General features: G+C 42.7%; 1 protein-coding gene across 2 annotated transcripts in view; it reads left to right on the top strand.

The window, feature by feature from the left end:
* The first annotated feature begins 11,393 nt into the window (after positions 1 to 11,393).
* LOC126248120 (zinc transporter foi) overlaps positions 11,394 to 27,463 on the top strand; it is a 164,182-nt gene continuing 148,112 nt past the window's right edge. The window contains exon 1 of one of the 2 annotated variants that reach the window (XM_049948803.1): positions 11,394 to 11,478. The gene's annotated coding sequence lies outside the window, so the exon portion shown is untranslated. Of the gene's footprint in view, positions 12,021 to 27,463 lie in introns of both variants that reach the window. The other variant, XM_049948802.1, reaches the window with a different exon arrangement.

The following is a 27,463-nucleotide window of genomic DNA, read 5'->3' as shown; positions in this document are numbered from 1 at the left end:
AAATTGCAACAATTATGCATATAATAAGTTGTTGAAAGTCGTTTGTCGTGGAAAAACTGGCGACTTGGAATATCATTATGTTTTCCGCAAACAAAGTTGTATTTCACAAATGTTATTAATTGTCTTCATAATGTTAACCACGTATAGTTAACGGAAGACGTAGAAACGGTATTCCGAAACGAATACGTATAGCGTAAGTCAAACGTTCGAATTAGAATAGAGACCCCACGAACACAAATTTGCTGCGGCAGGTATGAAATATAAACTCCGTTACTCGCTCGTTACACTTGAAGGACAGATGTTGAATGGGCCGAAACGAGCCGCCGCATAACAGCGTAGTTGCCTGCTAACTTCGAAAGAAGGTAGATGCGGTCCCTAGCGCAACTTATCGTCGAAAATCAGTGCGGACGGGAGAGCTTTGGTACACCCTGTTAAAAAAACGGAAAAATTAAGGCGGTACAATTGGAGAGCGATCCGCCTTTACCAACATGCATAAGCAATTCATTAATAGTGTATATATATATATATATATATATATATATATATATATATATATATATGTGTGTGTGTGTGTGTGTGTGTGTGTGTGTGTTTGAAAAACTAATAATAAAAAAAAATTGCATGGAGCGAGATTCGATCCCGCGACCTTCTGATTACGAACCCGAGCGCTTACCGCTGCGCCACGACGCTGTCGAAAATTATTAATCGTAGAGAGTATTTCACCGCAACGGTTTCTTTTAACTGTCGATTTTCTCGACAACGGCTGAGAAGTGCATCTTGGTGCTTTGCCACATTACACCTCTGGCCATGAGCTTTTATTATGCGCAGTATGAATCGAATCTGAATTTCACAATTGGGGCCTCCCCTTGTTAGTATCACATGCACAAGCATTTTCTCTGCTGTTAGTTTTATTTACGTTTTCCTAGCGGAAGTACTACAGTGGTTTGAAAATATGGATGTCAAAAGAGGGCATCGGAGGGTCGGAGGGCGTACTGTGACCAATTCTAGTTTGACGTATTCCTAGCCACCGAATGTGTATTATCGGTGACCTCGCTTACATTCACAGCTGGATTTGTATTTCCCCATTGGGCACCCCCCCCCCCCCCATGTGTTTCTTTTCTGATTGAATTGCGGCTGGTTTCTCTGCTGGTATTGCCACTGTGGAGTCCTTAAATTCCTATTCCTATTGTACTGTGAATGACTATTTGGTGGTAGTCCCCACTGACTTCTATTATATTCATCATACTAGTTGCCTTCACCGTGGTTCGAATAACTAGGTTGATACCTGTCGTCATCACTACGACTCCTTTTATGATTCGGAGAGAATCCCCCGGCCCGGCCAGCCACTGAGATCGGCGTAGGCTGCTTTGTGTCAACAAACGCGGGATGAGCATCACGTGCTCACCCGTCACTGTCGCTGTTATACTGCGGCCAGGTGGGCGTAGCCTGTCCTTCCGCCCCCGCCATTACGATACTCATTCTGGTTATTATTGTTATTACTAGCCTTCATATCTGCGTTTATAAGCTCAATAGTATCGAGGATCGACAAAAAGTATTCTAGATACGTACCTGGGACCTGTACCAGTGTCTCTCTCATGTGAAATGGAAGTTTTCCTTTCCAAATATGTAGACCAAGCGAGGTGGCGCAGTGGTTAGTACACTGGACTCGCATTCGGGAGGACGACGGTTCAATCCCGTCTCCGGTCATCCTGATTTAGGTTTTCCGTGATTTCCCTAAATCGTTTCAGGCAAATGCTGGGATGGTTCCTTTGAAAGGGCACGGCCGATTTCCTTCCCAATCCTTCCCTAACCCGAGCCTGCGCTCCATCTCTAATGACCTCGTTGTCGACGGGACGTTAAACACTAACCACCACCACCAAATATGTAGAACATCACTAAAATCCACGGGTTCATACCAGAAACAAGTCTTATTTATGTAATTCTCGAAATATTTTCTTAACGATCCGTGCCTGATGTTGTACGGCTCTGGTTTAAATACTTGTTTCCTTAACCGTCCCTGCACACAACACGGCCAATATTTCGAAAGAAATGCATTTTGAAATTGTGTTAATGTGTGACAGCTCTCTGGCGCCAAAGGCGCGGCCTCACATTATATAAGTCCTAATACATACTGGATCATTTTTTGTTCAGACCAAGCTGTAGGCAACACGATTCTAAAAGCTTCCAAGAAAATAATCGGATGAACAGATTTCTTTTCTGGGATGAACACCTGGAATTGTCGGTTTTTTAGAAGACTTTCTTCTATTATAATTGATGAAAGTGTGGCGTCTTCCCCCACATTTCGTGTAACAGCGTTTTGCAGTACTATGTTTGTGCTAGCTACTGTTCCTTGTGTACATACATTCGCATCAGAAACTGGACTATGACATTCATCATTACTCTTACCTGTATAGCTACTATCATTCCTTGTTAGCTCCTTAATGTTATTGTATTCTTTTTCTAACTTGTCCGTTTGTGCTTCTATCTGTGTTTGCTCATGATCCTTCCAATTAGGTAGATCCTGTGTAAGTGTTCTGTGTATCTGACCTAACTCAGTTCATATCTTTAATAGTGGCGTATTCTGCTCTGTGTACACATCGGTAATCGTTTGCTCAACAGTCTCCTGTAGTTCAGTCTTTAACCTGTTATCAATTAAAGTCTCTTTCGTAAAAGATCATCAAGTCATCTACTTGTTTGGATATCTGTTGAACTGTGGACTGTAGTGGTGTTTGTTCTTACGGCATTGTGTCAAAATTAATTGTCAGTTTTTTAATCTGTTCTGGCATGTCTTTTACTGTAGTTTTCAGTATTGAAATGTCATCAGTTATTCCTTTTAAGCCGCAGCGTATCATTTCAATGACGTGGTTCGTAGCGTCTGTTTTCAAAGTATTCTTCAGTTGAGAAAGATTACTAACATCGTTAGTCACCACTTCTAATCACGCTGAAGTGTTGCCAAGTCTTTGAATGTTTTCCTCAAACCTTTTATCAAGATTTTGAAAGAGTAGAGCGTCTATTCTATGATACAGTTGCACAAATGAGCGAGGTGTAGAATTTGCTGCTTCGGAACTAGTATTGCTCACCGGCTCGGACGCAGCGTCACTTGATGGCGCCAAAACGCCGCTACCGTTACTCAGAACATTTTCAACATTAGTCTCGGATATGATATCTGAAGTGTTCTCTTCCTCACAACTGTCCATGGTTGTTGTTTCAGACTTAGTTTTTACCATAACAACGTGTATGAATTTCCGAAATTAGGTAACCTTCTCTTTTTTAGGCCGCGTCCTACGTAAGCGACCGACCGCAGTTATGGTTACGGAAGTGTCCTACGTGGGCAACGTCCATGGCGCTGCTTGTCCTCTGCTACAACCAGCGACGTTTGAATTCGAACGTGTTTGAATTTCGTCGCTGCAGCACGCGCGACAGTGAGAGCGACAGCTTCGACTCTTCTCGGCAAAGCAGTGGAGCAGACGCGCCGGCAGCTATGAAATACTTATCATCTGATTCTAAGAAAACGATTTGGCGAAAAAATTTGATTTTTCCGTATCTTAGAGCTTGATATCTTTGCTTGGTAAAGGTCTTAACTTATTTTCGTTATTCGTCATAGTTACCGTGCTGCACGGTACTGAGCACATGGTTGTAAGAAATTTTTGAGTTTGCAGGGGTAAAATCACTTTCCGTATAGTTCATTTTAGGCCATAAATTATTGCGTCTTAAATGTAACCAATACATCTAAATTGTATTTAAAGTTGAGAACGGAATGATATCCCTTTTCATTCTGGAGATATGGGGTGTTATACCCGGGGACGAGTTGCTCGCAGCGCGTCCGAATCCTTTCCTGCACATTGGGAATCAAGTGGTCGTAAAAATCGTCGTATCTCATAAACGGTTCAAGATATCGAAACGACGTTTTTTGGCAATGACACCACGCAGAAAGAACTATTTTATCGTTTGATTAACACTCGATTCGTCGTTGCAGGCGAGTGAGCAGAGCGAAATCAAGAATCCTTATAAATTATACAATGAGGTTTTGTCCGAATTTTCATAGCCAAACACAGAGAGAGAAACAGGCAAACAGGGTATCAAAGTGACCAGCGTGAGGTCTAGTTTTGCATGAGCATATTTAATTGCTTGAAAATAATTAGGGTAATTAAGGAAAACTTAATAACTAAGTTGAAGAAAAACAAACATTTCACAAAAAGCTGCTACAAGCTATGTAAATGAAGTGTCAAGAGGTTCATCTGTTTTTTTTTTGCGCATAAAAAGATACATTGCTGCGATATTTAAATGTCAAAAAGGCTTCCTCGATATCAAGTACCAAAGATAGGATTTTCGAGAACAGAAGACGTTAGGAAGGCAAACGACGTTTCTGAATAAACATAATAAATGAAAGAAATCGATCAAATATTTTGTGAAATTATTTGTGTAAAAGAAACAAATAGATCAGAGAGACATTCGACGTGCCTTTGAATGATGCTCGAAATTATGAACAGAAAGCCGGCCGGAGTGGCCGTGCGGTTCTAGGCGCTACAGTCTGGAACCGAGCGACCGTTACGGTCGCAGGTTCGAATCCTGCCTCGGGCATGGATGTGTGTGATGTCCTTAGGTTAGTTAGGTTTAATTAGTTCTAAGTTCTAGGCGACTGATGACCTCATAAGTTCAGTCGCATAGTGCTCAGAGCCATTTGAACCATGAACAGAAAATGAAATGCGTCAAATGTTTCTCTAATATTTTTTATTTCATAATTTTCGACATATGATTTCACAAAACGTTTGACTTTCTTTTCAAAAAAATTTGTATGATTTACTTTTGCAGGCTATTTAGATTAACTTAAATATCAATGAAATTTGATGGTAGCTCATTGTACACTACTGGCCATTAAGATTGCTACACCACGAAGATGACGTGCTACAGACGCGAAATTTAACCGACAGGAAGAAGATGCTGTGATATGCAAATGATTAGCTTTTCAGAGCATTCGCACAAGGTTGGCGCCGGTGCCGACACCTACAACGTGCTGACATGAGGAAAGTTTCCAACCGATTTCTCATACACAAACAGCAGTTGACCGGCGTTGCCTGGTGAAACGTTGTTTTGATGCCTCGTGTAAGGAGGAGAAATGCGTACCATCACGTTTCCGACTTTGATAAAGGTCGGATTGTAGCCTATCGCGATTGCGGTTTATCGTATCGCGACATTGCTGCTCGCGTTGTTCGAGATCCAATGACTATTAGCAGAATATGGAATCATGGAATCGGTGGGTTCAGGAGGGTAATACGGAACGCCGTGCTGGATCCCAATGGTCAGATCGTGTAGCCGCGTCTCGATCCCTGAGTCAACAGATGGGGACGTTTGCAAGACAACAACCATCTGCACGAACAGTTCGACGACGTTTGCAGCAGCATGGGCTATCAGCTCGGAGACCATGGCTGCGGTTACCCTTGACGCTGCATCACAGACAGGAGCGCCTGCAATGGTGTACTCAACGACGAACTGGGTGCACGAATGGCAAAACGTCATTCTCTCGAATGAATTCAGATTATGTTTATAGTATCATGATGGTCGCATCCGTGTTTGGCGACATCGCGGTGAACGCACATTGGGAGCGTGTATTCGTCATCGCCATATTGGTGTATCACCCGGCGTGATGGTATGGGGTGCCATTGGTTACACGTCTCGGTCACCTCTTGTTCGCATTGACGGCATTTTGAACGGTGGTCGTTACATTTCAGATGTGTTACGACCCGTAGCTCTACCCTTCAATCGATCCCTGCGAAACCCTACATTCTGCAGGATAATGCACGACCGCATGTTGCAGGTCCTGTACGGGCCTTTCTGGATACAAAAAATGTTCGACTGCTGCCATGGCCAGCACATTCTCCAGATCTCTCACCAACTGAAAACGTCTGGTCAATGGTGGCCGAGCAACTGGCTCGTGACAATACGCCAGTCACTACTGTTGATGAACTGTGGTATCGTGTTGAAGCTGCACGGGCAGCTGTACCTGTACACGATATCCAAACTCTGTTTGACTCAATGCCCAGGCGTATCAAGGCCGTTATTGCGGCCAGAGGTGGTTGTTCTGGGTACTGATTTCTCAGGATCTATGCACCCTAATTGCGTGAAAATGTAATCACATGTCAGTTCTATGTGACTCTTGAAATTTTCCCAGCGTATCAAATATTCCACAAGATTTCGGGATTGCAGCCGGATCTCATCGACTTCTTTCCACGATATTTCGGCTGACAACCTTACAGCCATCTTCAGGCGAGTGTTTGACACTGGAGATTGCTATTTTTTTTTCTTTATTGAATTTCAATTCCCCCCGAAGGGGGCGGGCTGGCAGCAGCTTAATATGCCGCTCTTCAACCGACAGATTTTGTGACAAAGATCAAGAGAACAAATAATAAAAAACAGGCGATAAAATTGGAGACTTAGAGAGTAACAAGACGCAAAGAAATCGGGGAACTTAAAACAACAACAGAGGGATGATGATGCTAATAAAAATACATACGAAGCAGACAGGAAAAAAAAAAAAACCACGGCGACAGTCTGGATTCTGTTCGCAAAAGACATAAAATTCACACCTAGCGACAGCATGGTTTCTGTTCGCAACACGAGAAAGACAAACAACACTGAATAATCACTGGAACACTGCACTAAAAAGTTGGCAAATGTGACAACACAGTCGAGAGCAGGTGGGGGGAAACTGGACAGAAGATGGGACAAAAAAAGGGGGGGAAAGGATAGTAAAAGCGAAGGGGGGAACCGGGAAAGGAGCTGATGGAGGATGAGGACCCATAAGAGGGGTGGGGGGCAGACGCGACAGGGAGTGGGGTAGGCAGAGGAGGGGAATACAAAAGGACTGGGGGAGAAGGGAGGTAGGGAGAGGTTTAGTGGGGAGAAAACAGGATGGAAGGGGAGGGGGAGAGATTGCTAGTTTTTTTTTTTTTTTCTTTATTGAATTTCAATTCCCCCCCGAAGGGGGCGGGCTGGCAGCAGCTGACTACGCCGCTCTGCAGCCTACAGAATTTGTGTTAAAAAGAGGAAGATAATAAAAAATAACAGTTGGCGATAAAATCGGTGACTTAAAGGTAAAATGGCAGAAAATTCTAGAACTTAAAACATAAAACACATGGGTGATGATGCTAAGATAATACACAGGAAGCAGAAAAATAACAGACAGACAGTTAAAAAAACACGGCGACAGTCTGGTTTCTGTTCGCAAGATATAAAATGCACACCCAGCGACAGCATGATTTCTGTTCGCAACACTGTGGAAAGACGCACAACACTGAACACTCACTTAAACACGGCACTTAAAAGTTGGCACAAATATGACATACCACAGCCGAGAGCAGGTGGGGGGGGGGGGGGGAAACTGGACAGATGATGGAGAAAAAAAAGGGGGGGGGAAGGAGAGGAAAAGTGAAGGGTGGGAGGGGGGAAAGAAGCCAATGGAGAAGACCCATAAGAGGGGTGGGGGGTGCTGAGCAGACGTGCCAGGGAGTGGGGAAGGCAGAGGAGGGGAATGCAAAAGGACTCGGGGGGTGGGGGAGGAGAAGGGACACAGGGGGAGGTTGGGCGGGGAGAAAACACAGGATGGAAGGGGGGAGGAAGAGGGAGCCCAGGGAAAGGTCGGAGGAAAGGAGGGGGGTGAGGATCAGAGTTGATAGGAAGGATAAATGGAGGGGGAGAGGGCATCATCCGGGAGGGGGAGTTGACGGAAGCCACCTTGGGAAAGGAGATGGAGGGTGTAGAGATGGAGGGTAGGGGGGACACAACGGTGAAGACGTGGCAGGGGGCGGGGATGGGAGAGGAGAGGAGCAACCAGGGGGTGAGGGGGTTCAAGACGGCGGAAGGTGTAGAGAATGCGGATATGTTCGAGGAATAGGAGCAGATGGGGGAAAGGAATGAGATCACAGAGGATCCGCGTGGGGGACGGGAGGCGGATATGGAAGGCGAGGCGGAGTGCATGACGCTCAAGGATCTGGAGGGACTGATAGAATTTGGGGGGGGGGGGCAGATATCCAGGCAGGACTGGCATAACAGAGGATGGGACGGATTAAGGATTTGTAGGTGTGGAGGATGGTAGAGGGGTGCAACCCCCATGTCCGGCCAGAGAGGAGTTTGAGGAGTCGGAGGCGATTGTGGGCTTTGGATTGGATGGAGCGGAGATGAGGTATCCAGGTGAGGTGACGGTCAATGGTGAGGCCAAGGTAGGTGAGGGTGGGGGTGAGGCGGACAGGACGTGCGCAGACAGTAAGGGAGAAATCCAGGAGCCGGAAGGAGCGAGTGGTACGACCTACGATGATTACCTGGCTCTTGGAAGGATTGAGTTTCAGGAGCCATTGGTTACACCATGCAGCAAAAAGGTCAAGGTGATTCTGGAGAAGGCGTTGGGACCGTTGGAGGGTAGGAGCGAGGGCGAGGAATGCGGTGTCATCAGCATATTGCAAGAGGTGTACTGGAGGGGGGGGGGTTGGGGCATATCGGCCGTGTACAGGAGGTAGAGGAGAGGGGAGAGGACAGAGCCCTGGGGCACACCGGCAGAGGGGTAGAAGGTGTGGGAATTGGCATGATGGATGGTAACATAGGAGGGGCGGTGGGAGAGGAAGGAGGCCACCAGACGGATGTAGTTGATAGGAAGGGCGTAGGTTTGGAGTTTAAACAGGAGACCGGTATGCCAGACACGGTCGTAGGCCTTTTCGAGGTCAAGTGAGACAAAAATGGCGGAGCGACGGGAGTTAAGCTGGAGGGAGAGGAGATGAGTGAGGCGGAGGAGTTGGTCATCAGCAGAGAAGGAGAGATTGCTAGTGCAAGTCGCTTTATTTATACGTAAAAGTGCCGCCGGCGCGCATGCGCAAGTTACCGTAGCATGCGCGCCACCTGTCGATTCCAAGACCCTCTACAATATTACTGCATCTATGGAGCGCAAACGAATGCGTGAAAAAAGTAAAACATGCACGCAGATGTGTCCAAAACAATAAAATGCAAAATTTCAATATTAAAATTAAAAATTACTTGTCGCTCGACATGTCAGAAGCCATAAAAAGTTTTCTTTTGGTTGAAATTTAAGAAATCTACGGGTCCCAGGCCTTATTCAATAAAAAGCCGCCATCACGGTTAATGAGATTTTCCGCTAAACGTATTTCCACGGATTCCTTCACAACTGAATCCCAGAAAGAACTCGATGGGGCCAAGATTTTCGTGACCGAATAATCCATAGTATGTCCTGTGGAAATGCAATGTTCGGTTATGGCCGACTTACTGGGCTGTAAAAGGCGAGTGTGGCGCTCATGTTCAATGCAGCGGTCGTGTACTGTGCGTGTGGTCTGACCAATGTAGGCTTTGCCTCACTCGCAAGGTATTTTATAAATTCAAGCCTTCCATAATCCCAGATCATCCTTGGCGGAGCCCAGAAGAGCACGAGTCTTTGTAGGTGGCCGGAAGATTGCTTTCACGCGATGTTTCTTTAAAATTTTGCCTACTTTCGATGAAATGTTCCCGACATATGGGAGAAATGTTCTGGACTTAAACACCTCCTTTTCCTCTTGATCTTGTGGGTGGTGACGTTTTTTCCTCCTTAAAGCAGTACTGACCTGATGTGCAGAATATCCATTATGTTGAAATACAGATTTCAAGTGCTCTAATTCGTCTGCAAGGCTGTCTTTATCAGACACGACGTGTGCCCTATGCACCAACGTTCGAAGGACGCCCATAGTTTATGACGGGTGATGACAGCTTGACGCCTGCAGGTACAGGTCCGTATGCGTGGGTTTTCGATAGACAGAATGACCCAATGACCCATCCACCCTGCGTTTAACACAAACATTCAGTTTACGATGGAAGTTGAAAAGGATGGTTGCCTACCATTTCTGGACGTCATGGTTAAATATGAGCATGGAAAAATGACGCGAAATGTGGACAGGTACTCCGACCATTGCTGGAGCCAGAGGGCATATACGCAGGACGCAACTAATGATAACTTCACTTGGATAACAAATTAGCGGCTATAGTTAATAAATTCTACCAGAGATATCTATGGTCGAAGGTTAACAACCGTGGAAGTATAATAAGAGAAGTTGTCATGAAGTCAACAACTTGAAGCCGACGTCCACCATGTTAGCTGCAGCAAACATTAGCTTCGGGGTGGAAGAATTTCGATCAAAAATCCCAGCTTGCGTCGTTTACTGATTCTGATTATAGGCTAAAGTGTAAAGAAACCACATTTTATTCATAAGTGGACTCGTTGAAGCGATACTGTCTTTTATACACATAAATTTTGGTTGAGCAGTTTACTTTTGCCACTTGACTTAAGATTTCCTATCAGCCCAACTCGCAAAACTCTCTGGGTGAGCGTTGTGAGAAGGAAAGGTTGAATACGTCCAAACATAACAAGATATGTGCTCAGCATTTTCGGTAAGAGAACATAGAGCGAACATCAGTTTCGTCATTTCGTACGAAAGAAAATGCTGGATTACGAAAGCAGCCTTCTCATATCACATGCTTCTCTTCTTGGAAATAAAGTTACATTAAAGAGGAGAAATGTGTTGTATTACTGGATCAAATATGCATTTAAGATCAGGAAAACATCCGAAAATGCTTTCCTGACGCTGTATTATTCACGAATGCACTGTCCAGTTTTTATTTAAAACAACTTGATCTTGCACACGACAGAAGTTAAGAACATGGAGCAATCGTAAACACTGGTCTGCCAATGTTTTGTGGCATGTAACATGGCGGCGCTAGCTTCAAAGTAAAGTACAGTATAAATCTGTAGTGTCATCTCCCCGCACTATATGGTTTTGAATCATAAAGATTACGTTATTTTTATGACTTTCGTTCTGACTCATAGACTTAAATTTGACGAAAAAACAGCATTGCGTCAGTGGCTGTCAACTCTCTATGCCACGTATAGTATCAAATATTACAGACTTGTTAATTAATGACATGGTTTACAATTAATGAACAAGTAAAATAAGTTGTGTTTGTGGCATGTAACATGGCGGCGCTAGCTTCAAAGTAACGTACAGTATAAATCTGTAGCGTCATCTCCTCTTACTATATGAACGCAGCCACAGTTGTGAATCATAAAGATTACGTTATTTTTATGACTTTCGTTCTGAATCACAGCCTTAAATTTGACGAAAAAACAGCATTGCGACAGTGGCTGTCAACTCTCTATGCCACGTATAGTATCAAATATTACAGACTTGTTAATTATTGACATGGTTTACAATTAATGAATGTGTAAAATAAGCTGTGATCTGTGTCGAATTCTATACAGTTTACCTGCGTCATTTGTGTTCATATATAATTAACGTCCTTGGTATGTGCAGAACATAATCGATATTGTTATCGGTCTTTTACTCATGTATTTTATCTTTGCAGCAGTAACACTAAACTAGTGTGTACATGTGTAGAAGTATGGAGTTGGGGACCTAACAATGTTGTGGACTGGGTTATTTACGGGAAATTGTGAGTGATATATAGAATTGTGTATATTTGTTACCGGCGTCGGTGTGTTATTGTTAGTGGTAATATCGTTTTGGGATGCGTGACAGCTTGTAGTAGACTCGTTCGGTTATCTGATAGCTTGGCACTACTTAGCCAGCGCGGTGTTTTTGAACGCTAGAAATAAATGTAAATGTCAAGTCATTACTAAGGGGCCTATTTTTTTCTTTTTTTCCCTATTATATCGGATCACTTGTACTTGTTGCCGAGTGTTCAAGGAACATTACGATAGCTGGAGTCTGGAACTTGTGTCCACATGGGGCCAACGCGATATGTCTCGTATAGCGTGTGTAACGTATTATGTTCTATTTACAACATCCTGTTCCACAAAAACATTCATAAGCGATAGTATCTACGTTTCTGTTGAGCTATTCGGTGGTTTTTCTCAGAGAACAGAATTATGAAGCCATAATTACAAGTTTTTTGTTTGGTACAAATTTAGTTTGGTTGGTAACATTTATAACCATTATTGACGAACTGCGCACTACCTTCGGACCGTCTATAATGTAAGTGTCATGAAAGTGTCATTTGTACATATTCAATACTTATTTCTGAAAATTTCAATACTTATTTCAAATTTCATTTTTGTGTCTGCACTAGATTTCGCACGTATATTGAGTTTCCGTGATTAATGTAAGTTCACTTGAAACTGTTTCTGTAAAACTAACATTCCATTTTGCACACACCTCAATAACAACGTTCTTCATTTGTAAAGTGACTTTGAATTGTTCTGTCAGTCATGACTGAGTTGTTTTATTGGTAATATAAAAACGATTTTTTTTATAAATTTTAAGTTTCCTAAACTACATACAACAGTGCCCATTATTATTGCACTTGATGGACTGACCACAGTTATAATTGACATGTGGATAACTATACTTGATTGGTTTATAACTGCACTATGAACTCAAAGTACCTACCAACTCTTATTTTAATTTTGTACCATGTACACAAGTTAATTTCCTGGATATTAAATTAATACTTCAGACAGTCCATAATATTTTTGATGAACAAGTACAGAATGTTTACTTCGTTTGGCTAATAGCCTGCCTGATAGTCAATGTTCATCTGCTATTCTGATGATTCTGATTAGAAGAAGATGGGTCTGAATTTTTCTTTGTCCAACTTTACTTTTAGCTTTCATTTACACTCTTTCCTCTCTAATGGTAAGATGTGACATATTGGTAAGATATTAATTTTTGTGTCCACATCTACAACATTGACTTGTAAATTCACATAGTGCTCAGTGTAAAAGATTAAGTAATTGTATATGCTGTGACAATGTACATATGACTTGACATTTATGTGTATTGTATTAGTCCTAGAGCAACTATTGAAGTCATTGACAGTAAGACGTAGAGAAATGATTAAATAGAAAGATTTTTTCTTTTTCAATTATCATAATGTTATGTATACTTTGCACGCTATTATTGTCAAATAGCTACCAAAAAGTAAAACACTAGGTATGTTATTTGCTCACGTTTGTTTCGTTGTGCATCAATAGCAATATGAAACTACTTTTAAATTATTTTAGATTATTACTCATAAAAAAAATCAGGTCAAGCATTTTCCAAACTCCATTTTCATTGGACAGTGAATTACTTAATTAATGGATTTTTTTGCACTTATTGCTATTTTTTTGGAATAATAGTCTGTATCTACTCATTCTAGATTTGAAGGTCTTCAGAAAAAACATAAACTTGCTTCTTCGGATGTTAGCATTCTTGTAAATTTTATACTGTCATATTTTATTCTAAATGGCAAAGTCTGTGTGACTGACAGAACAAATAAGAATGTTAAGTTTTAAAAAGAATTGATAAAATTAACATCAGGGTCATTGTCAAGTCAGCTGCAACTGCCAATACCAGATGTCAGCTTCATCTCGTAATGTAATGAAGATGTGACATGTGGAGATGAAGAGAACAGAAAATTGGCATTATGTTTTTGGAATATAAGTTGTTGTGACAGACTGATCTGTAGTGTAGCCTGAGATATAGAGTACCTTGAAAGATGGCAATTTGATTGAGAGTTGACAAAGCCAACAAATAACACATGCAATCTTAGTTGAGGCTAAATACTGACGTGGTGTGTAGTATAGTTCAAGGCCTAGGTTAAAAGATACTAGACTGTGAGTTAATGAAGTGATATGTTAGGCTTCTGTTAAGTCTCTCTCTCTCTCTCTCTCTCTCTCTCTCTCTCTCTCTCTCTCTCTCTCTCCCTCTCCCTCTCCCTCTTTTTTCTGATTTTGGGAGAAGCATTTTCTATGTCTTTCTCTGTGTCCTATCCTTTCTGGGATGAAGCAGGAGTATTGTAGCATACTGGTGAAAGTTCGGGTTTTCAAAAACCTATATTAACTATAGAAATGTCATCGTGGCATTGGGAGGTCTGTTTATAAGAAGGATGGTAATAATTATTAATAATAATAATGGTGTGTGACAAGGGCCTCCCGTCGTGTAAACCGCTTGCCTGGTGCAAGTCTCTTGATTTGACGCCACTTCGGCGACTTGCGCGTCGATGGGGATGAAATGTTGGCTGCCTGTCACTGCTTGACACAATTTTGTGCTTGGTTGAGGTAGAGACCTGCTATCTTAGTCTGTGTAGGGAGGTATCTAATCAGCGTTGCCCCAGTTTCCCAGTTCTGAAGGTTGTTTACCTTCGACTTTCAATGAAATCCTGCATTTTGCTGTTGTATCTTGATCTGCTCAAAGTACATGTCCATACTACTACATGGATGGCTTTCCCTTGTTTTATCAACAATAGGTGCCCTTCCATACGGCCTGCTATTTCATGATTGGTCAGATGATCATGAAGTGTCAGGTCAGATGTCCACTGAAGCACTTTGATTTCCAGTGTAGCGACTTTTTGCTCTGTCCCCTTTTGCGCCCCCCCCCCCCCCCACCAGGCCAACTTTCTGCTCTGTCTGAGGCAGTTGGGTGGATTGCAGAGCGGATATTTTAGACTTGAGTCAGTCTGAGATCTACTTATTACAAAGTACACAACTCAAACTCTGCTATTGAAGCCACCCATGGCTTGTGCAGCTTGTGATTTCAGCAGTGATTTTTGAGCCAAAATACTTGAAGATGTATCGCAGTGACCTTTAAATTGTCTGTATTACTTGCACCTGGTGACAGGTATACAATTTTCTTTATATTGAGGCATAGAGCAGAGCATTAACAGCAGTTCATCCATGCTTGCTGTCATCATCATTTGTCTCCGTAGAAATGATTGGGTTCCTTTACTTTAACAGGAAGGTTGGCAGGCAACTTTGGGAGTATGAAGTTAAGTAAGTTCATTTATTTTCATTTACGTTGTCCTTAAGGATTGTGACCCTTCACTCAAAAAATTAGGAAACTATGGTATTATTCTTGGGATTTACAGGTATACTTTTTCTGGGCACATATTTAGGAAGTAGTGATTATCAAGTGAAATAAGTTTACTATTACCGATAAGTGCTTATTTATTTTCATTATGTATTTTGAATATTTAAACCTCCAATATCAGTGGATTTATATTGATTAACGTGACACATATGTGTTTCATTAAGGCCTGGACCTAACCTGTGGCACTGTCCAGTAGGTGGAAAAAGACACTTGTCAGTACATGGCTCGCAATTTGGTGGATCTCTTTGGCTGAAAGTGTGAATGAAAATATAAGTGAGGAAATAAAATAAATGAAATGAAAATACCTTCATTGATTACAGGCTCCTTTCCATGTATTTTCTTTACCACACAGTGCCACAGATTACACCAAAGTATTTGGCATATTAGTGCACATAAATCCACCTATGGAGGTTTAAACCTTTGAAACGTCTTGTGGAAATAGTGCCTGGAAACAGTAAATTTCTTGTTTCACTCTTTATCAGTAACAGTCACAATAAAGTCTAACCAAAACCATTTACATTTAAAGTAGTGAATATTAATTTAAAGCATAGCAGAGTTTCTTTTCTGTTGAATTAGTGAAACTTGCATCCCTGTTTTATAATAATATTTATATTAATAATGTACACTGTTCACTTGTGCTCTCCTGTTCAGCAGGTTACTTGGCAAGTGTGATTACCCAATCATAACTTTGTAAATTTATACTTGAAATAAAATGAATGAACAGAGGATGTATTAAGAATAAATGCACAGCCTTGAGGCACATTCAGGATTAAGTTTCGATGTTGATAGAAGTGGAGGTGCATGCTGTACACTCACTGACAAGTTGCTCCTTTGATTTTCAAGACAAATGCATTAATAGTCTAGGGAGGGAACAGAAACCTCAGTGTCAGTTTACAATATGAATTTCATACTTGTGTGTCATTAAAAATGCTTTTGTATGCTGAATTTTTTCAGTATGCAGAAAAAAATTAGTTTACAAATGTATTACGGGTCGACCGAAGCATCTGATCCCACCCGCCGGCTTTGACCCGTGACGTAAGGCTGTTGTGGTGTGTGATGTCACGGCGGCACAGAATTTAGTTTGTGAGAGTGGCATGTTTGTAGGTGTCGTTTTGATGTGATCGGTGGTGCTCTCTGGTGGTGTGTTAGGTGATGTTTTTGGTTTAGTTGGGGAGTGTGGCGTCATGTGTGAATTTTGGTAAATTGCTTTTTTTGATGTCTTTGGTAGGTATGGATATGACTGACAGGGTCAACAGTTTTCAGTTGTCGGCTATGATGGGGCACAGTGCGTTGTCTCTAGTAAAATTTCTTGAGCTATTTGGATTGGATGAAGTCGTGAAGAAATAAGGCTTACTTAAAGTTCCGGCATCTCGGACCAGGGACGGCTGTATGTCGAGATGTCGTAAGGATAACAGGTCAAGGTGTTCGATCCCAATGTGTGGCTGTGAATGTTGGTATTGGTATCGGGAGATGTTTTTGAGCTATATAGGTCAATGGAAGTGTTAAGTCCTAATTTATGGGATCAGGAGCTGCTGTTGAGCTATGTAGGTAAAGGGAAGTGTTCGATCCCAATTTATGGGATTGGGAACTGCTGTTGAGCTATATAGTTCAAGGGAAGTGTCCGATTCCAGATGATATTGTGTATAGTGGTATTTGGGGAGTTTTGTGATGTCGGTTTTTTTCGTAGTTTTGTGTGGTTTTGTATGGGGGTGGGTGTCTAAATTTGTTTATATTTAGTTTGTCCCCACCCAAAAACCCCCTATTTCCTGCGTCTGTCCCGTTAGTGTCATTAGGCTTTTTGTGGAATGTGTGTGTGTTTGTTTTTCGATGTATTTTCGTCCTCGTAATGTGTACGTAAGAACTTTATATGCACCGTATTGGAATCGTGGTTTGTGGTCATTTCCGCCATATTTTTGACATCATGGGGTCAAAGCAGACGGGCGGGATCGGACACTTCCGTATTTCCATGTATTACAATATCTTCTGTGTAAAGGATTATGGATGAGAAAAATGAATACAGCAAGGGGTAAGGGTGAGAGAAGTAAATATAGAATTGTTGTGAGATGTGACATGCAAGTATAGAAAAAGATAATAGGTTTTTGTTTAGTTCGCTTGTATATTCAGGATGAATACTCAGGCTTGACCAGGGCACCAGATCATTTTTCATATTGCTGTATTGTCATGTAGTTTTATTGAAGCAGATGCATTTAGCATGTGCTGCTGAACTCCTGTTCCAAAAAACTAGAATTTAAAGCAGTTAATCTCTGCTACTGAACTATACAAAGTAGAACTCAAGGTCACTGCTAATACTACAGAAAGATTGTACACTGTTTTCTTTGTCACTGGACAGCTTTTCAAATATTGACAGGTTGCTGGGTATGTTGTTAACCACTTCATCATAGAATGTATCATAGGAATGTCGGAAAAATTTGTATGCCACTGTTCAAACTGTTTTTAGTCGAGTTCTATTTTCTTATTAGCTTTAGAAGTGATATGTGAGATAGGAGAATATTCATATGTTTATGATTTTATGATTTGGGCATTCACAGCTTAGATACATGATACAAATATTTTAATTAAATCTTTAAAATCTTCTAAAAAACTTTTGGTAGCCACATTAGATGTTAGTAGTTCCTCTATTACAGGATCATAATGCAATCAATTTTGCAATGATTTAATTGCATCATTAGGTATATACATATAAGTAATTTAACATGGTTAATTTAATATGCGCTCTCCCAACATTCAGATGGCATTTGAATTGCCATAACTGCCTAAATTGGAAAGCTATGAGATGAAGTGTCAAAAATTCCATTACACGCAACTGCCACCCATTGGAGTTTTTGATAGCCTACTTCATCTTGTAACCATCCCCAGTTTAGGGAGTTCTGACAATTTGAGTGCTGTCTTAACATTGGGAGACTGTGTATTTATACTGAACTGCTATTAAATTATATGAATACACCAGAGCATGCAGTTAAATCATCACAAAACTGTTTGTGTATGATCCTGTAATAAAGGAACTACTAACAGGTAATGCAGCAACCAAAAGTTTTTTAGAAGATTTTAATGGTTAAAAAAAAAATTAAGTATTTGCTACCCACCATATAGCGAAGATGCAGAGTCACAGATAGGCACAGCAAAAAGAGTATAACAGATTAAGCTTTTGGCCAACAAGGCCTTTGTCAAAAATAGATGACACACACACACACACACACACACACACACACACACACACACACACACACACGCGCGCGTACGCGCAAACACAACTTGCACACTCATGACTGCAGTCTCTGGCAGCTGAAGCTGAAAGCTTATTCTGTGACTGTCTTTTTGCTATACCTATCTGTGACTCAGCCTCTCCTCTTTATGATGAGTAGCAAATTTCCTTTTCATAACCTTGTTACATTCCATCCTGGATTTTCTATTATTTGATTTTAAATTTAAATATTTGTATCATTCATAAATTTACCTACAAAACTTTCTCATCATTGCTTTTCATGAAGTAGTTTGGGATAAAATGCAGTTATGGGGTACCTGTGTCTTTCGTTGCATGCAGCAGTTTGGTAACTGCGTGATGCACAAGAGGAAGCAGCCGACTGCATTTGTATTCTGTATGGAGGATGGAAATAAAACTTGATGTGGTGACAGACCAACCTGTAGTGAAGGCTGAGGTTAGATAGGAATGTGAAATTTTGGTTGTGAGTTCGTGAAACCAACAAATCTGAGCTCTAAAATACAATGTTTCATCATGTTCATCTTGGATAACTTATCGTGCAGTTACCAACTGGAGCATACAACAGAAGGCACAGGTACACCGCAACTGCACTTATGGCAGTTTGTCTTCCAGTTAATTTGTTTTGTTATTTTTATGTTGATCTATCACAGTAAGTCTTGGCTCACATCATCATGTTCTTTGTATGCACTCAAACATTTTGTATTCCCTTTCATAGACAAAATGAATAAAACATGCCAAATACTGCATTTGAAAGGGCATTTATTCCTGAGGCCACACAGTCTGGCCACCATATCTGATTAGATACCTTGATTGTTTACAGTGGTGCTGTATCTGCAATTCTGCTTGCATTACATGACATCTGTGCATATAATTGGCCAGTCTTCAAGAAGGTTTGGAAAAACTTTGCATATTGAGCTGATAGCAGGGCTCTCTAACCATAAGCTCTGGGCACAATTCAGTAACCACTGTGTCGCTCAGCAGTGGAATTTTGTGTATCACAGGAAATGAAGATGTTGGCTTAACTGCCTTAATTGTGAGTTTAGTACAAATGTCTCCAAGAAAAACCCTCAGCCAGGATATATGATATTGGTGTTGGTAGCTGTTGACATGAAATAGTCATTAATGGTCAATCTACTGGGTTCCTGAGCCGCAACGGTATTAGGCTTGCTGGGGTGTATAGTGCTCTCCCTGAGTCATGCTCTGTTTCATTAGCTGCTTTCGGAATGAGAATAGTTTTCAAGTTTTTGCTCTACAGCACTCCCAATAGGATGGTTGTATCATCTAGGAACAATAACACTGTCTCACTACAAAGACCACATTGCTTTCCCTCAGCTTCGCCTAAAAAAAACTGATAGGTAATGGGATACTTCATGTGAGTTGCACTATGTTCATGGTTATGAAGAGACATGAGAGAAGCTGTTGAGAGACATCACCTTTTTAAATACACAAATGCTTGCATGGCATTGAAATCTGACAAGTGCTTGAGATACAGGACACTTTTGGTGGAAAAAGCTATGTTGTTACAGATTTTTTTTTTTAAAAAAAAAAAAAAAGAAGCTTACTCAACAGCTAGTTGTGACAGAATTATTCAACTCTGTTAGTTTGGTTGGGGAGGGGGGGCTGGAGTTGAGTCATACAAGAATGTAATATATGTAGATGTACAGACACTGAAGAAAGAATGAGAAGATGTAGGCATTCAGCCCTCCAACATGAGGGTAAAACAGCTGGGCTCATTTGCCAGAAAGAGAGACCCCACAATTTTCAACCAAACGGACCCACTGTTTAGTGTTGGCACTATGAACCCACCACCATGACATGAAATAAAAAATAGTCATACGGCATGGTTGGCTAGCAAATGCTGAGGGGTGGGATCAGCCATGTTTGTAAAATGTAGCCCAGACAAGGATGAAGATAGAAACTCTTGTTGGGCCATGCTGTTTCACATGAACTTCGAAAGTACCTATGCTGTTTGAAGCTGTTACTGACAGGCATTTATTGGAAAAAAAAAAAATTCTGGAAGTGAATCACAGAAATTCTCTATTCCTAAGACATTGTATATATAGACAGGTCACAGTGCTAGAAAACAGTAATGAAATGCAGGACCTGCAGACACATTTGGTGCAGTGATTATCAGTTGACCCTCAACATAAACAAATGTATCTCATTGCATGTTTAGGCACAAATACCTATTATTGAATAACTACATAGTTACATCACTTTAAGCAGTCACATTCCTTAAGTATGTTAGAGATTTAAAGTTGAACAGCCTGAGAATTGTAATCACGGGAAACCTCAGATGGTGGACTGAGATTCATTGGAAGAATCATTGGGAAGTGTAATCCTCCACGAAGGAGGTAGCTTACAAAATGATCATTTGACTGGCATTTGAATAATGCTCATCAGTCACACACACACACACACACACACACACACACACACACACACACCTTTATAGGTAAAGGAAATAGAAAAAATCCAAAGAGGAGCAGTGCGTTTCATCACAGGTAAGTTGGTTAATGCGAAAATGACAGATGTTCAACCAACTCCAGTGGCAGGCACTATAAAGGATGTGCTTTGGATCATGTTGTTGTTTACTTTTAAAATTCAGATTGTGTACATTCCTAGAAGAGCCAACAAATACATTGCTAGACACACACACCGGAACAGGAAAGGGGGAAAGTGAGGTGGTACTCAAAGTACTCTCCACCACACATCACAAGGTGGCTTGCAAGGTATAGGTGGAGATGTAAAATCTGCCACTCTACATAAAAATGTGTAATCTATCAACAAGCAATTTACTTGTTGCAGATCTGTTGGGAGAAAGAGTGGCTTGAAGTGATGAAAATAAGCAATGTTCAGTGAAACAAATACCAGTTGTGGTGCTACTCTTGGTCACAGAGATGGGATGGGATGAAGTTATATTAACTGCATCTATGCAATCATGGTGGTACCAGTTGGTTAATGCATCATAGATCCCTCCAGCAAGAGAACCCACCAGTTTGTGGTGCTTGTGACACTTTTTCAGTACGACACATTTCAATGGAGTGTGTTTTATACTCTTGACTAGAGGGTAGCAGTAAATTTAAAGTGAGGACCTGCTCTCCATTTTAGCTGACAAGTGTGGTGCATCTTTTAATAGTTTGTGAATTGTGTGTAGTCTATACTAAACCTAAAAGGTTTATTGTTTTGAACCACATATAAGAATTTTAGCCCAGAGGTTGTAAATACCGCGTAGTTGTAAACTTGGTGCGACACCTGAAGATGGACGTGTAAGAGCCCGAAACCGGTCATGTGATAATAAAAGAACTTTACAACTGTAGCAGTATTTTCAACCTCTGGTATAATGCTCAGTTGCAGATGTTCCTCCAACAGGATTGTTTGTAAGAATTTTAGAATAAAAACTACAGACTAAGATGTCAAGGCCCACAAGCATACAGTTCCTATATCGTTGTGAGTAAACACTAGGTTGATTTATTAAACAGGCTGGTTGACTTCCTTCCCCACTCTTCTTGAAGTGCTTCACTTGTAAAGGTTCAAATGGTTCAAATGGCTCTGAGCACTATGGGACTCAACTGCTGTGGTTATCAGTCCCCTAGAACTTAGAACTACTTAAACCTAACTAACCTAAGGACATCACACACATCCATGCCCGAGGCAGGATTCGAACCCGCGACCGTAGCGGTCGCACGGTTCCGGACTGCGCGCCTAGAACCGCGAGACCACCGCGGCCGGCTCACTTGTAAAGGCCTCAATGTCAGTGAGTATTGTTAAACTTGCTTGAATTCAGTGGAAGAGACTTCCAATGGGATAGTCTCCAAGCACACCGTAGTATTGCAACAGCCAAACAAAGAAAACTATGTAACATATTGCATTGGGTTTGACAATGGACTTGCATTTGGAATCTGAATATCTCAGATCACCTTTAGAGGGCTGCGTTTCCCTTGTGGAGTTGTGAAATGTTGATTAGCAATATGAGTCTGTGAAAATTCTTACAACTGCCAGCTACTTTGAGCCTTCTTGGTTTCAAGGGCCAGGGGCACATGAACGATGGAGAGCGAGAAGTGGTGGTCGGTTCACTGACTGTTTAATTAGCTCTGCCAAAATATAGTGAGCCATCTGGAGGTGTCAGTAAAATATGGGTGATCATATATAGCAACTGTACTAAAGTGTGGATATTCCCAAATAACTGTTGACATTGGTGAAGCATTTCTCCAAGGCTATCTTACGTCCTTACATAAGGGGTGGCCTGTACTTCAGCACAGAAAATGTGCCTGTAATCGCTAGCTCTGTGTGAGCTAGATTTGGCACTTCTTACACTTGTAAAACCCTGCCCACTCACAGCAAGACTTCCATACTCGTGTCATTGGTAGCGTCTATCATGGAGGATGAGGGTGGTCACAAGTGAATACAGACCCAACCTATATTCAGCATTTGTGCAAGTGAGCAACCTCAGGCACACCCGTTAAACCCCAGGTGTAATAGACTTGCCTAAAGTGTGGGGCTCTGCTTGAGTTCAGCTGTCTTTTATATAACTTCTTGTTGGAACACAGTGATTCTTACTTCTTGAAGTCTTTGCAGTCCTGGCTGGAAAGAGTGCTTTGTAGACCAGTCCTCCCAAATAAATAAAAAAAAAATGTTATTCATGTTAACAAAGAAATGTCGAAGTTTGCTCTAATGCTTATATTGTTATCACAATACCCCCCAATCAGCTATAAAGCCTCATATTTCTGCATTCTAAAAGTTTTGGCTTGCACATTGAAGGCAGTCTGGAATGGCATTCTACTGGTTTACATGACTATATCATTATAAGTTTTTGTGCTTTTGGGTTCATATTGCAAGGGTGATTTAAAAAGTTATCAGAATGGAATAAAAAGAAATGACTTAACTCTGTAAAGCCTTTATCTTCAACTAGCCCTTACACGTGGCTTCGCTCACGTGTGTGTTTGACACACAGATATTGCACGCACCTCTTCCTCCCCCATCTGTGTCCACCTCTTCCTCCAGCCGTCTCTCCGTCCATCTTATCCTCACACCTCTGTTTCTCCATTACCTCTACCCCACGTTTTGTCCATCTTCTCTGCCCCCTCCTCCCCTGTCCAACCACATCTTCCTCTCCCCTCCCTCTGCCCATCTTTTCTTCTTCCTTTCTCTGTCCCTCTCCTCCTTCCCCTCCCACTTTTCCAGTTTCGCACTGTGCCCATCCAGTCCTCCTCCCTCCTTTATCTGTACACTCGTCTCCTCATCCTCTTCCCCCCTCTCTCTCTGTTCATCTCCTACTGCCCCCTCCCCTGTCTAGGTCTGTCCATCACATCCTCTCTCCCTTTCTATCCATCTTCTCCTCCCCATTTCTGTGTCCACCTCATCCTGTCCCCCCCCTCCTCCCCATTTCTGTGTCCACCTCATCCTGTCCTCTGTCTCGCTATCCCCCCCCCCCCCCCATCCACACGTGTAGTCTCTGCAAGGCATGATACTACCCAGACAACATGCCATCTCCACTCTCTCTCTCTCTCTCTCTCTCTCTCTCTCTCTCTCTCTCTCTCTCTCTCTCTGTGTCCATATCCTTGCTCCCCTCTCTCTGTCTCACCATTCCTTTCCCCCTCACTTCCATCTGTATCCTCCTGCTCCCCCCCCCCCCCCCCCATATCTTCTCCTGTCTCCTTCTCTCTATCCATGCCCCCCTCTATCCATCTCAACGTTCTCCCAGCTGTGCCCATTTGCTCATGTAGCCCTTTCAAAACATGTTGCCAAAGTAGGCCAATGCAACTGTTGCGCAGGGCAGCCTACACATCGAGGGCTGTAAAACTGTTTCTTGCCCATTATGTCTAGGCTACCCGGCAAAGAAGGTCAATAAGGCAGGCCAATACTATTTCCACACAACATGCCTGTCATAAGGGTATCCTATACAGCATGGGCTTAAAAACAGTGTTTTTGCTTGCATCTCCACTCCTATTGGCTTGGAAGTTATAAACCCCACAGTGCTGCTACTCATGAAGCTAGCTGTTTGTGTGCCAGATTTGGCTGAAATCGATCCAGGGGCTTGTGAGGAGATCCTAGATCGACATACATGCAGTCTGCTTTATATATGTGTATCACATTAGCATCTTTCCTGCAGTTTCGCTCATGAACACGTGGGATACATACATTGGACACTTTTCCTCCACCCCACTCTGTGTCAACCTCTTCCTACCCCCATCTCTCTGTTCCCCTTGCCCTCCCCACTCTCCCTGTCTCTCCATCGCATTCTCCTCACTATATATAGACCCACACACTCCATTCTCCCTCCCTCTCTGTCCATCTGCTGTTCTCAGTGCCCATCTCCTTCTCTCCCCATCCGTCTCCCCCTTGCCCTCTCTCTGCTCCTCCCCTCCTCATCGCCCTCTCAGTCCATCTAACCCTCCCTCACATTCTGTCTGTCCATCTCATCCTCCACCACCTTTCCTTTCTCTCTCTCTCTCTCTCTCTCCTCTCTCTCTCTCTCTCTCTCTCTATATCATGTCCTCCTTCCCCTCTTTATCCATTTCTTTCAACCCCTCTCTCTGACCATCTCTTCCTTCCACTCCCTCTGCCCATACCCTCCCTTTCTTTCCATCTCCTCCTCGCCCTCTTTTCCACCTGCCCACTTTCCCTCTACACCTTCCATCTATCTCGTGCATCTCCTCCTCCCCTCTCTCCGTCCATTTCGTCCTTCACCTCATTCTGTCCATTCCATGTTCAATCCATCTTTACATGTCCCCAGCCAGGTTCATTGTCATGTGTGGCCCCTGCAGTACAGTTCAATGAAACAGGCCGATACTACTCCCACAATACACCTGTCCATGCAGGGCAGGCTCTGCGTCAGGGGATCAAAAAATCACTTATTTGCCCCCGACATACAGGCTACCATGCAAAGCAGGTTGATAAGGAAGGGCCATTACTTCTCCAATACAGCCTACCTCTTGTGCATGGAAGGCTACATGTTGTGAGGTGGAAAACCACACACCCCTTGTGCACTAATGCACTTGGTCCGTGCCTTGATCCCATCTCAAAAATTAGATTCCTTTAAGCTAGTAAAATACACGGCAACTTCAGCTGTCGGTTCTTCATTTAAAGAAAATCTCCATCCACTGAGGCAAAATTTTGAGTTTTGGGAGGAGATGCAAGTCATGGAGCCAAATCAGGGGAATAAGGCAGATGTAGCAACAGTTTTATAATTTTATCTTAGGTGATGTATTTTTGCTATAGCAATGATTTTGTGTGTGTGTGTGTGTGTGTGTGTGTGTGTGTGTGTGTGTGCGCATGTGCGCATGCACACATTGTCTTGATGAAAGACGACTTTCCAAACCAAACCCTTTTTCATGTCATTTACTGTAGTTGGTTCCCGTAGTTGTTTTGCTAGTGGAAAGATAATCTATCAGCAGAATCCCTTTCATATCCCAGAAAACTGATGCCATGACCTTTCTGGCTGGCTGCATTGCCTTTGGTTTCTTTGATTGTGGTGAAACAACCTTTTTCCAGTGCTTTGAATGTTGTTTTTTCTGTGGGGCACAGTAGGAGACCCAGTTCCATCTGTGGTCACAAACGAAAGCAAAAAAATTTGTTGGTTGCTCAGAAAATGGGTGAAACATTGTTCAGACATTTCCATTCTGATGCATTTCTGATCTTACATTAATGGTCGCAGCACCCACCTAGCAGATAAATTTTCTCATATCCAGTTCCACTGTTAAAATGTGATGTGGTCATTCAGATAAGTCATACAGTTTCAGCAGTTTCTCGCAGTTTCATTTGGTGATCGTCCATGACCATATTATGAACGTTCGCAGTAATTTCCAAGGTAGTGGCACATCTTGGCCAACTGCAACTCCCCAGGGGGTTCGCCACAACAGGTGACTGGGTAACGTATAATTCCCAGCCCCAGGTCGAAAGGTAGGGTTCTCACGTACCCCTGGTACAGGCTAGGCCCAGGGAGGGGTGATTGCCTGAGCTGCAACCTCCCCAAATTGCCGATTGCTCCCTCTGTTGGGTGCTCAGGAGGCATGACCTGAGGTGTGAACAATCACTTAAGGCAGGTGTGCCCCCCTTGTGAAGAGGGCCCCCAGTTGGAAGCAGCATGCCATCGGAGACGCTGGCAATCATGGGGGATTTTCCCGCAAGTCAATTTACTTCACAATCAACGTCTACGAAACGTAAACATAATGAGACTAATTATTCAAACGACCCTTCTCACTGCACCACGGTTCCTCGTGGTCTCATGTACTGAAGATGGTCAGTCCTTCGCCACAGTTAATCCGTTTATTATTCAGAAAGGTGCTGATGCAATTGCTGGCCCTGTGAAATCCTGCTCTCGTATACGGAATGGCACTTTGATTTTGGAGACTACTGGCCTGTTTCCCACCGGGCATCTCCGGCTCCCTTTTTGTTAACAATTTCACCACCTGTTGCATTTCTCCATGGCACTGTCTCATTGAGCGGCGTCTGCAGCAACATCTTGATCGTCTTTACTCTTGGAGCATTGACAATGGCTTTCACTTTTCCACTCACAAAACCATCTGTATGAATTTCTGGCAACACAATTGATTTCTCCCACTGTCTTAACATATTCGGCCTGTTGCCCTTCCGTTCGTTGAAACTACGAAATTCCTGGGGCTCATGCTCGATAGGAAACTCTGTTGGTCCTTGCATGTGTCTTACCTGACAGCCCGCTGTACGTGTTTCCTCAGTGTCCTATGTGTCCTCTGTATGCTGAAGTTGCTGAACTACCACTGTCCTACCGCCGTGACTTTCACCTCAACGGGTATGCATGCTGTTTGTCTGCCATGCATGGCCACCCATCCTATGCCTCCTTCTTCGATGATTCATTTGATCATCAGTATGGGGCGCGTCCCTCTTCTCTGTTACCTCCTGGAGTCCACTACCGGCACTTGCTACGGCAGCTTAACTTCACACTACCTGCAACTTTCCCGGTGGATGTGAATGCTTCAGCAACTTGGCTTCGTGAAGCGGCCCATGATAACCTTGGCCTTCATTCGTTTCTTAAGGACACTACTCCAGCCTCGCTCTTATCGCCTTCAGTTTCACGACCTCCGCATGGAACTTCTCGATAGTACCTTTACATACACTGATGGCTCTTGGACTGACTGTGGGGTCGGGTGTGCCTTCGTCATTGGCACCCGTGTCTTTTGATATCGGCTTCTGGCACACTGCTCAGTATTTACACCTGAGCTCCTCACCCTGTATCAGGCCACAGAGTACATCTGGCGACACTTCCTTTTCAATTGTGGTCTCTGCTCAGACTCAGCGCCCTCCAAAGTCTGTGTGTGCTGTACAGCTGTACACCAGCCATCCCTTAGTG

Source organism: Schistocerca nitens, chromosome 3 (assembly GCF_023898315.1).
Source record: "Schistocerca nitens isolate TAMUIC-IGC-003100 chromosome 3, iqSchNite1.1, whole genome shotgun sequence".
Lineage (NCBI taxonomy): Eukaryota > Metazoa > Arthropoda > Insecta > Orthoptera > Acrididae > Schistocerca > Schistocerca nitens.
This window is presented reverse-complemented; position numbering and strand designations above follow the sequence as displayed.